We start from the raw sequence: 9,712 nt of genomic DNA, 5'->3' as shown, positions 1-9,712 counted from the left end.
TAATATTATTTTTTTCCCTATAGATCCCCTATCAGTCCATAGAAAAAATAATTTAAAAATCCCCAAGGAATACCAGTTGCCACCTTCAACATCGAATTAATAGTGAATTTAGAACGTTCATGATCAATCCAAAACAATCTCTGAGACACACTTCTTATATTTTGCCCCTACAGATCACTTACAAGTCTACAGAAAGATATTTTTTTTAAAAATCATGAAATAGCATTTGCCACCATTAATAGAGGATTAATAGTGAGTTTTGAACATTCACTATTAATCCAAAACAATCTCCAAGATCCACTTATTATTTTCTTCCCTATAGATCTCCTATGAGTCTACAGAAAGAATTAAAAAAAAAAAATCAAGGAATAGCGGTTGCCACCATTAATAGCAGATTTAGATTGTTCACTATTAATGCAAAACAATCTCAAGACCCGCTTATTACATTTTATCCCCATAGATCACTTACAAGTCTACAGAAAGAATTAAAAAAACCCCAAAACCCAAGAAATAGCAGTTACCACCTTTAAGAGTGGGTTAATACTAAATTTAGAATGTTCACTATTAATGCAAAATTATCTCCAAGACCCACTTATTATTATTTTTTCCTATGGATCTCCTGTGAATCTCCAGAAAAAAGAATTAAAAAACCCCCAAGGAATACCTTTAATACCTTTAAAAAGCTGCCACCTTTAATAGCAGATTAATACTGAATTTAGAACGTTCATGACTAATCCAAAACAATCTCTGAGACCCACTTATTACATTTTTTCTCTATAGATCACTTACAAGTCTACAGAAAGAATTTAAAAAATTATTCAAGGAATAGCAGATGCCATCATTAATAGTGAATTTAGAGTGTTCACTATTAACCAAAACAATCTCCAAGACCCACTTATTATTTTTTTTCCTATAGATCTCCTATTGGTCTACAGAGAAAAGAATTATAAGAAATTCAAGAAATAGCAGTTACCACCTTTTACAGTGGATTAATACTGAATTTAGAACATTCACTGTTAATCCAAAACAATCTCCAAGGCGCACTGATTACATTTTGTCCCTATAGATCACTTACAAGTCTACAGAAAGAATTCAAAAGCAATTTCAACTAATAGCAGTTGCCATCTTTAATAGTGGATTAATACTGAATCACAATGTTCACTATTAATCAAAACAATCTCCAAGACCCATTTATTATAATTTTTGCTATCGATTTCTTATGAGTCTAGAGAAAGAATTAAAAAAAAAAAAATCAAGTAATAGCAGTTGCCACATTTAATAATGGATTATTAATGAATTTAGAAAGTTCAGAATTAACCCAAAACAATGTTCAAGAGCATTTATTATCCTTTTTCCCTGTAGAGCTCTTATGAGTCTGCACAAAAAAGAATTCAAAAAAATACCAACCAAGTAATAGCAATTTCCACCTTTAAGAGTGGATCAATACTAAATTTAGAATATTCACTATTCACCAAAACAATCTCCACGAATTCTATTTCATCCCTGTAGATCTCTTATGAATCTGCAGAAAGAATCAAAAAAAGTATATCAAGAAATAGCAGTTGCCACCATTAATAATGGATTCATAGTGAATTTAGAAAGTTCCCTTATCTAAAACACCTTTCCCTAAACTGCTCCCAAAGGAATTAAACAATAAACCAGATCAAGCAACGGGACTTAATCCTGGGTAATGATGTCAAGTTTTACATGTGGTTATAATTAGCTGTTAATGTAAGACAAATGTTTCATGAATCTTAAATTATAAGCACAGTAAGATGACAGCCTGGAGTGATCACTCCTCATTCTGTTTCCAGCCATTCATGGACTCATGGACCTTTTTTTTTTTTTTTTTTTTATTGGTGCACTTCCTAAATCTAAATAAAAGAATAATCAAGGAAGCAAATATGAATTTTAAAAAAATGACCTGGGGTATTTTAGTCAACTCTGAAGTGCTTGTCACTCCCACAAATTCTCACAGCTCTGCTTCAGCTGGAAAAACCACACTGAAATAATACTTTTCATGGCTTCTGTGACCCATCCACAACCAATTTATTGTCTGTTTTCTCCTGTAACTCCTTTTGCCACATGTGCTCAAACCAGAGGGCCAGGGCAAAGAAGCTGCACCTTGTGCTGGTAACACTGGGCACGAGGTCAGGCAGAGATCAACAATAATTTTATTTATGGAGTTTTGTAAGGGAGTATTGAGGTTATTAGCCATTCACTTCTCATTGCAAATTATGGTAAAAGAAACATTGAAAAAATATGTAAAGTCTGGTGGGGTTTTTTTTTGAATTCTCATTTCTGGTCACTGCATCATTATAAAGCCACATCCAACTATTAAAAGGAAAGTTTTTGTTTGGAAGCTGTAGAAGAATCAGTTGTGTGTGTGGTTGGGGTGAGGAGAGAACAAGATGGTGCTTGTAACCTTCCTTCCTCTCTAGTCCACTTCAGGATGGGGCTCAGAGAGGGAAAATCCATCTCTGCCCCATCCTGACAATCCCTGTGTGCAGATATCTTCCTTTTTTAAACCCAGTTTTCCCCATCCCAAGCCCGTCCTATTTCCTGCACCAAACCCCACCGCTCCTGGCCGTGCTCAGCACTGCAGGAAATGCATTTCCCGATGCAGGAGGAGGAAATGGGGATCATCCTGGTGGCAAAAGAGGGCTCCTGCTGTGGGACCTGCCCGGCTGCAGGGCCATGCGTGGATGGCTGCAGCCAGCTGCAGGGTGCAGCCCCAGATGTGCAGTTTGGCAGCTCCATCTGCTGCTCAACAGCCAGAACTGAGCGTAGCTCTTTTCAGCCAGCACAGCCTGGATAAAAAAAACCCCAAAAACACCAGGGAGAGTGTCCTGGGACTTTACAGTCCTGCACTACATTAGATTTGTTGTTGTTGCAATTTGTGTTTGTGTTGGCTTTGTCATCAGCAGAGTTTCCAAGTACTGGAAGAGGCTGAATGTGTTGAGGATGAGTGGAAAAAAAACCCCAAACCAACATAAAATCCCCCTCCAACAACCCAACAGTGCATGGAAGGATCTACATGTGCATCTCATGTTTGGTTCATAATGAGGGAGAAATTCCTGCTCCCAGGGATCTGGGATGAGTCAGAGCTGAGCAACCAAGCCAGGAGGAACAGGGATGGAGAGGAACAGGGATGGAGAGGAGCAGGGATTGAGAGTAATGTGGATTAAGAGGAACAGGGATGGAGAGGAACAGGGATTGAGGGGAACATGAATTGAGAGGAACATGGATGGAGAGGAACAGGGATTGAGAATAACATGGATTAAGAGGAACATGGATGGAGAGGAACATGGATTAAGAGGAACAGGGACTCAGCCCCTCAGATGTCCAAACAGGCTCTGCAGGTGAGTGCTGGGTATGGAGCCCGTCCTGCTGCTCCAGCCCTCCCAGGCTCTGCAGAGCTCTGGTGGGATCAGACCTCTGCTGGATGCAGAGAGAAACTCATCAAGACTCCATGACAAAGATAAACCAGAGGGTGAGTTAGGAAATCTTCAGGAGTAAAGCAAGGAACCTCCTGGAGGAAGGAGCCCAGGCCTGTTTCAGCACCTCTGCAATGCTGAGACTGTCCAAGAGTGCCCAGCACATTTGTGTTAAGGCTGAGGGGTGGCGGGCAGGCAGCCTGGGGCTATTTATATTAAAAAGATATTGAGAACAGTGGTTCAAACAATCACCCGGGGATGTGCTGCACTTTATGACACAGCACAACCACTGCACACACCACGAGCATCCTAAACTTTGCCAGCAACAAACCCAGAGGCTCCTTTTGAAAGGATGAGAGGGTGCAGGTTGGGATTGACCAGTTTGCTTCTGTGCTGCCCTACCACTGCTGGTGCCATTAATGGAGGTTTTACTGGCACTGGCATCCCTCCATGGACATTTGTGCATTTATAGTCATACAGCATCAGACAATGAACAAATACTTCAATTCCACAGTTTTGAAAATTTACAAACTATGAAAAATTACTTTTCTTTCCCAAGCCTAAGAAATAACAATAATAAATGACAACAACAGAAGTGGAGTCTAACCTCCAATCTACACTCTACAGTGCTTTATGACTTACAAAAACCTGGAAGAACTGGCAGTGCAGCAGCAAAGATCCCGGGTACACGCTCTCTAATCAGATTAGGCACTATCCCACAGCACTGGGATTTAAATTTCAAATTGCTCTGACATGGAATGGGACAGAAAGACACTTATGTAAGCTCCTGGGGCTGGCCTGGGCAGGAGGAAATACAAATTGCAGCTGTCAGGCAGCAGAGCAGGTACAGCACTCACTCCCCAGTGCTGGCTTTGTGTGAAGGAGATGGAGAAATCCATTAAACAACTCTGCCTTTGCTCCCCCAACCCTGAGTGTGCTGGGGAGGGCACAGCAGCTTCCCACCACATTCCTCAGGGCACAAAAGGGCTTCCTTGACTTCAGTTACTAGGGCTGCTGAGCCAAGGGCTGCAAAGCCCTCTGGATCAGGGGTTGGATCCCAGCTGGTTGTCCCGCAGCACCACCACGCTGGGGAAGAATGGCCTGGGAGAGCCAAGCTCACATAGCAGCCAAGGGCATGGGCACTACCAGGGAAACTGCAACAAAGGCACAAAAGCATTTTTCTCTCTCCTGGACCACAGAAAAAGTGGGTGGGAGGAGTTGAGCTCATGGAAGTGAACAGCAATATTGCTGTCATCTTTCACGAGTTTTCTTGCGGGTGGCAGCAAAAAGCAGGGAAATCTCTATTTGTGCACGAGCAGCTGTGTAAATATTTCTGCCCAGGATTAGGCCAGGGAGTGGGGCAGTAGAGGGAAATGCATCAGTTGCACTCTCCAGACTGTGGTGCCTAAAGTAGGACATGGAAACTGATTTTTGACATGTCTATATAGATGTCAGCATTGAGAAAAGCAGAATTCTCCATTTTGGATGCCTGAAACTTCAGAAGGGCAGGGACCGAGTGCCCACTTCTGGAAATGCCAGCACATTGCTTTCAGTCACCTGTAAAACATCACCTCACCAGACTCCAAAGAGTACAAATCTGTGAAACTGCCAGAACTGCAGAGTTAAACCTAGGAAAACCTTCTCTCTTCTGGCCCAGCTTTTTAATCCAGCTGTGCTGACAGAAAAGGCACCAAACCTCAAAATCAGATCCCTGTGCATATCTGTGCCCCAAGCCCTGCAGAAAGGAATCTAACAGGGCAGGTCAGGGCTAGGCTCGAGGGAGGGCTCAGGATCACAGGCAAAAATGCTGCTGATTGGTGGCCAAATACTCATCAGGAGAAGGCAGCACCATGGTCTGAGCAGCAGAGAAAGCTCTTCTTAATCAATTCTCAATTAGTTCCAAGGCATCTTTGCCCTTCTCCACACAAGACAGACTAAAAGCAGGAAAAGCTCCAGTTTGAGGCCGATGTCACAGCCCAGAAAGGAGGTACTGGACCAACTTGGACAATATAAATTACAACCTTTTCTACTGCCTGCTGCTTCTGCTGGCTCAGGATCCAGATCAATTCCTTGTTTAATTTCTTTGATCTGATTGTGCAGGTCTAGGCACAGTCCAAGCTGGATGGCAGAACCAGGCTGGATCCAGCAAATATTTATATTTAAAATAAATTTTGCATTGATGTGGACACCAGTGGCCACAGGGGCCATTCCTGTGGAAAGGGGACAATCCCTGCCCTGGTCCTGTGGCCTCTCCATTCCTGACCCAGCCCAGGGGCCACCTGAGCACACCTGGGCACATCTGGGCTGGTGTCCAGTTGCTGTCCCGGTACACACAGGTCCCTTCCTGCCAGACAAGTTCCCTTCAGGCTCTAAGACACATCATGAAATCTCATCTGCTGTCTCCCAGTTCTAGCCACCCCTAAGGACACTAATTTCCTCTCTAGCCACACAGCACAGTCTGCATGTGAAGGGAAGAAAGGATACAGTTTCCTACAAACAGCCTGTCTTGCCTCTCCTTAAAGGGTACCAGCCTTCCTGTAGCACTTATCTGTCTCTCATGGGATGCACAAATTGCCACAAGAACCCAAAGGAATCATAAGGATGCCATATTTAACTGTGGCTTGGATACAGCCCCACCACCACCAGCAAGGAAAAGCAGCTGCTTTGTAGTTTTCCAATCTTCACATGCAAAGGATAACTCATCTCTCCAGAAATAAAGATGAAACCCAAAAGCCACAAAATGTGACCAGGAATTGTCCGAATTTCTGAGGCACACACAGATTCCTGAGGAGGCATCTGTGCAATTTAGAGCCCAAAGAACAGGTATTTACTCCCCAGTAAATGATCAGATTTATAATTTTCTGTAGCTCTCCTGGCATGAAATTCCTGATGTAAAGATACAAAGGTCTAACCTGCAGAGAGAGCTTGTCTCTTGTACAGGACATATCCTGGTTAGATCCTTAAATAAATATTAATCACTTAATCCTCAAAAAAACCCCAAAGTTTCATATTTCTTAAGAATTTACTAGCAAATGCGTAGTTGTGCAATGACAAGGGATTCTGTAATTAGTCTGAAAAAGCACAGTAAAATTAAAGAAAAAAACACAGTAAATGAAAAGAGAAACAAAAAAGAAATGCAAGATGCAAAATCATGAGAAGTGATGGCCACATAGGCCAGAGCAAGGTTATTTCTGAAAGACAATGGGTTTTGTTCTTTTTGTCAACATCAGGGTCAGGGTGCAGCAGAACACACTTAAACCATAAGTGCAAAATTATCCTGACAATCTTGGGAGTCTGCATGAGGCCCCTTGCAAAATCTACAATATTTTCTTCTAAACATGCAGTGATATTCCCTTCCTGACCTTGGAAGATTTTTGTTTAAAACAGACAATAGATGCTGGAAGGAGAAGCTTTTTTCCACTCATCATGGAATTATATCAAAACTAATTGATAATCAGTCCCTTCCAAAGACTTCCCAGTGATTAACACCAATTCCTAATCAACCCCAGCAGCTCTGCTAAGGCCGGGGGTGGTCATAAACTATTTTTGAGTGTATTTTTCCTCAGCCCACATTAGCACCATCTGCTCCTACTACTTTATATTTACACACCAAAACATTTTGGGCCCAACTTCAGATACATTTCTAGCAATTTACTACAGAACCAAATGGCTCTGGGGGTACCTGCTTGCTTTGGTGATTCCCACCTTCTGGAATGGTGTTCCCTGTACTGTTGTGTTCCTTTGCACTGAAGTCTTTGTCACAATTTCTATTTTTAGCTTCTAGACTGATTAAATATAATAAATATAATCAATAATAAATGAATAAATAAAAATAAACATAAAAGTTAATAAGAATAATAAAATATAATAATCACCATCAACTGCAACCACACATTCCCTTCTATCTCCCTCACAGTAAATAGGATGTGCTTTAGAAAAGCAAGGACAGCATTCCCATATTTATTTGGACTCCTGGCTGTTCTCCCATCCATCTGAAGTTTAATGGAGCAGGGTGATAATACAAGTCACTGCTGCATTAACCAAAAAAAAACCAACAAACCAAACCAAAATGGGTTTGTTCGTTGTTCCTTACATTGACTGGGTGTCATTCTTTAGCCCTAATTGGTGCTAATTGTTGTTGTGCAGACCCCAAGGCTTTCCCGGAGAGCCCACACTGGTTTGTGGGGTAGAAAATGCAACACAGAGAGGCTCAAAAAAGGACACAACTGGTACCTAGAAAATGCAGCATTTGGGGATTAGGGAGAGGCTCAAAAAAGGACACAACTGGTAGAAGATGTAACACAGAGAGGCTCAAAAAATGACACAACTGGTGCCTAGAAAATGCAGCATTTGGGGATCAGGGACAGGCTCAAAAAAGGACACAACTGGTGCCAGTCAGCATTGGGGTTGATGCTACAACAGGGTCCATTATCCCTCTGCTGACACCCAGGAAATAACCCAACAATCCTGGTCCATCCTGGCCACAGGAACAAAATCAAATCCAAATTTTAATGGATTTACTGCCCCGTGCTGAACTGCAGAAATTAAAGGTTCTCACTCCCAGGTACCACCAGCCACAAGATTTGCTGCCCTTCTCCCACCCCCGAGCCCGGGAGGAGACAGGGGTGACAAAGAGCCCACCCACCCCTTTCCCCTGCTGTTGTGCACCTCTATTTTTGGGAGGTTTTGGAGTCTGTGGCCCGGGGAGCTGCTGCGGGCAGGAGTTGGGCAGTTGTGACTTCCTGCCTCGGGGGCATTGAGCTCCCGCTGGCCCCGGGGGCTGCACAAAGCCCGTCCTTGGAGACACACCAATGCAGGAAGCCAGCACAGAAAAAGGGAGCAGCAAGTGCTCAGAAAGGCAAAGTAATTTGCCCGAGCAGGAGGCTGGAGCAGAATTTAGAGCAGAGTTTCTTTGCGTGCCAGTGCAATCCCTTAACCTTCAATAATAATGCTGCTCCCCTCTCCTGACGGCCTCTTTTCATCTCCAGCATGTACAAATGACTAAGTATGAAAGACTTTTTGCCTCGTGGAAGCAAATAAAGGCAAATAAAAGCACATAAAAGCTCCAGCAAGGATCACGGACTCTGAGAGGGGGAAAAAAAATCTCAGTGTAAATAACTGGAGGTGGCGTTTGTTATTTAATTTTTTACCAGTCTCTAAGCTTTGTGCCATTTCTCTTCCCAAAGAAGAGAATTCTCTGGCATGCCAGAGCCAAATTTGCCAGCAGGCAGTGACCCATGAGGGAAGAGAGATGGAGAAGGTGGTGCTGGTGCCCTGAATCTGCTCTGCCAGTGCCTCAATCTGCCAGAGCCAGGCCAGGGCACCCAGCACAAGGGGCCACCAGTGCTTTTGGAAGCCTGTGAGAACCAACAAACTGCCTAAATTATATGGAGGTGCCACTTTCCCCAAGTGAAATGTTTCCTTTGGTGAAAACACGATGTGCAAACAGGATATCAAACACTGTGCCTGCCTTCTGTGGGTGCTGCTCCAGTCCCCGGGGATTTTGGTTTGTTGGAGGACTGCAGGCAGCTCCCATCTGTCACTCTGTCTCTTTTTTTAAGTGTTTTGGGTTTTGGGTGAGAGTAGGTAGAACCACATGTCAGAATGCAGCAGAAAGAACATCATTCCAGCCTGGATTTCTGGTGTTTAAAGGAAACACTGACTGTGGATGAGCAGCCTGTGGAAGGCTCCTGTTCTGTGTCAGCCCCACATCCCACACCAGAGCCCAGTGTTGATGGAGAGCAGCAGCCAAGGCAACTCTGAATGCTTTGACCAAGATTACAAGGCCAAAACTCACAGAATCTTCTCACCCAAACACCCAGATTTTCACCAAAGGCTTGGTGTTCCTCAGCCTCTAATTCCCCACATAGTTCCCAATGCTAAATCAGGCCAAATTTAGACCTGAGACTGCCATACAATGGATCTCTAATCTAAAAAGGCTGTTGACTCTAAATGCTTGAAAAGGGGCATCTTCACCATGGTGAGGATGAGAAATAAAATTTTAACAGTCTTTACAATTATCTTTATTAGATTTAAAAATATTACCCAAGTTTCAATTTCATGCTTAAGAATGAATCCACAAGGAGAAGAAAAACAATTTCTGCAAAGTGATGCTGAAGGAAAATTAGAGCTTTGAGGAGCAATTCAAACTCAACAGGGCTTCAAAATCATTTAAGAAACCCAACAGAATTTGGGCCACAAAAATACAACATTTTTGTTCTGGTGTTTCTCCTGCCACCTCCAGTGAGTGCTGCAGATTTTGGGGATATTTGAGT

Source organism: Zosterops lateralis (genome assembly GCF_965231275.1).
Source record: "Zosterops lateralis genome assembly, chromosome: 11".
Lineage (NCBI taxonomy): Eukaryota > Metazoa > Chordata > Aves > Passeriformes > Zosteropidae > Zosterops > Zosterops lateralis.
This window is presented reverse-complemented; position numbering follows the sequence as displayed.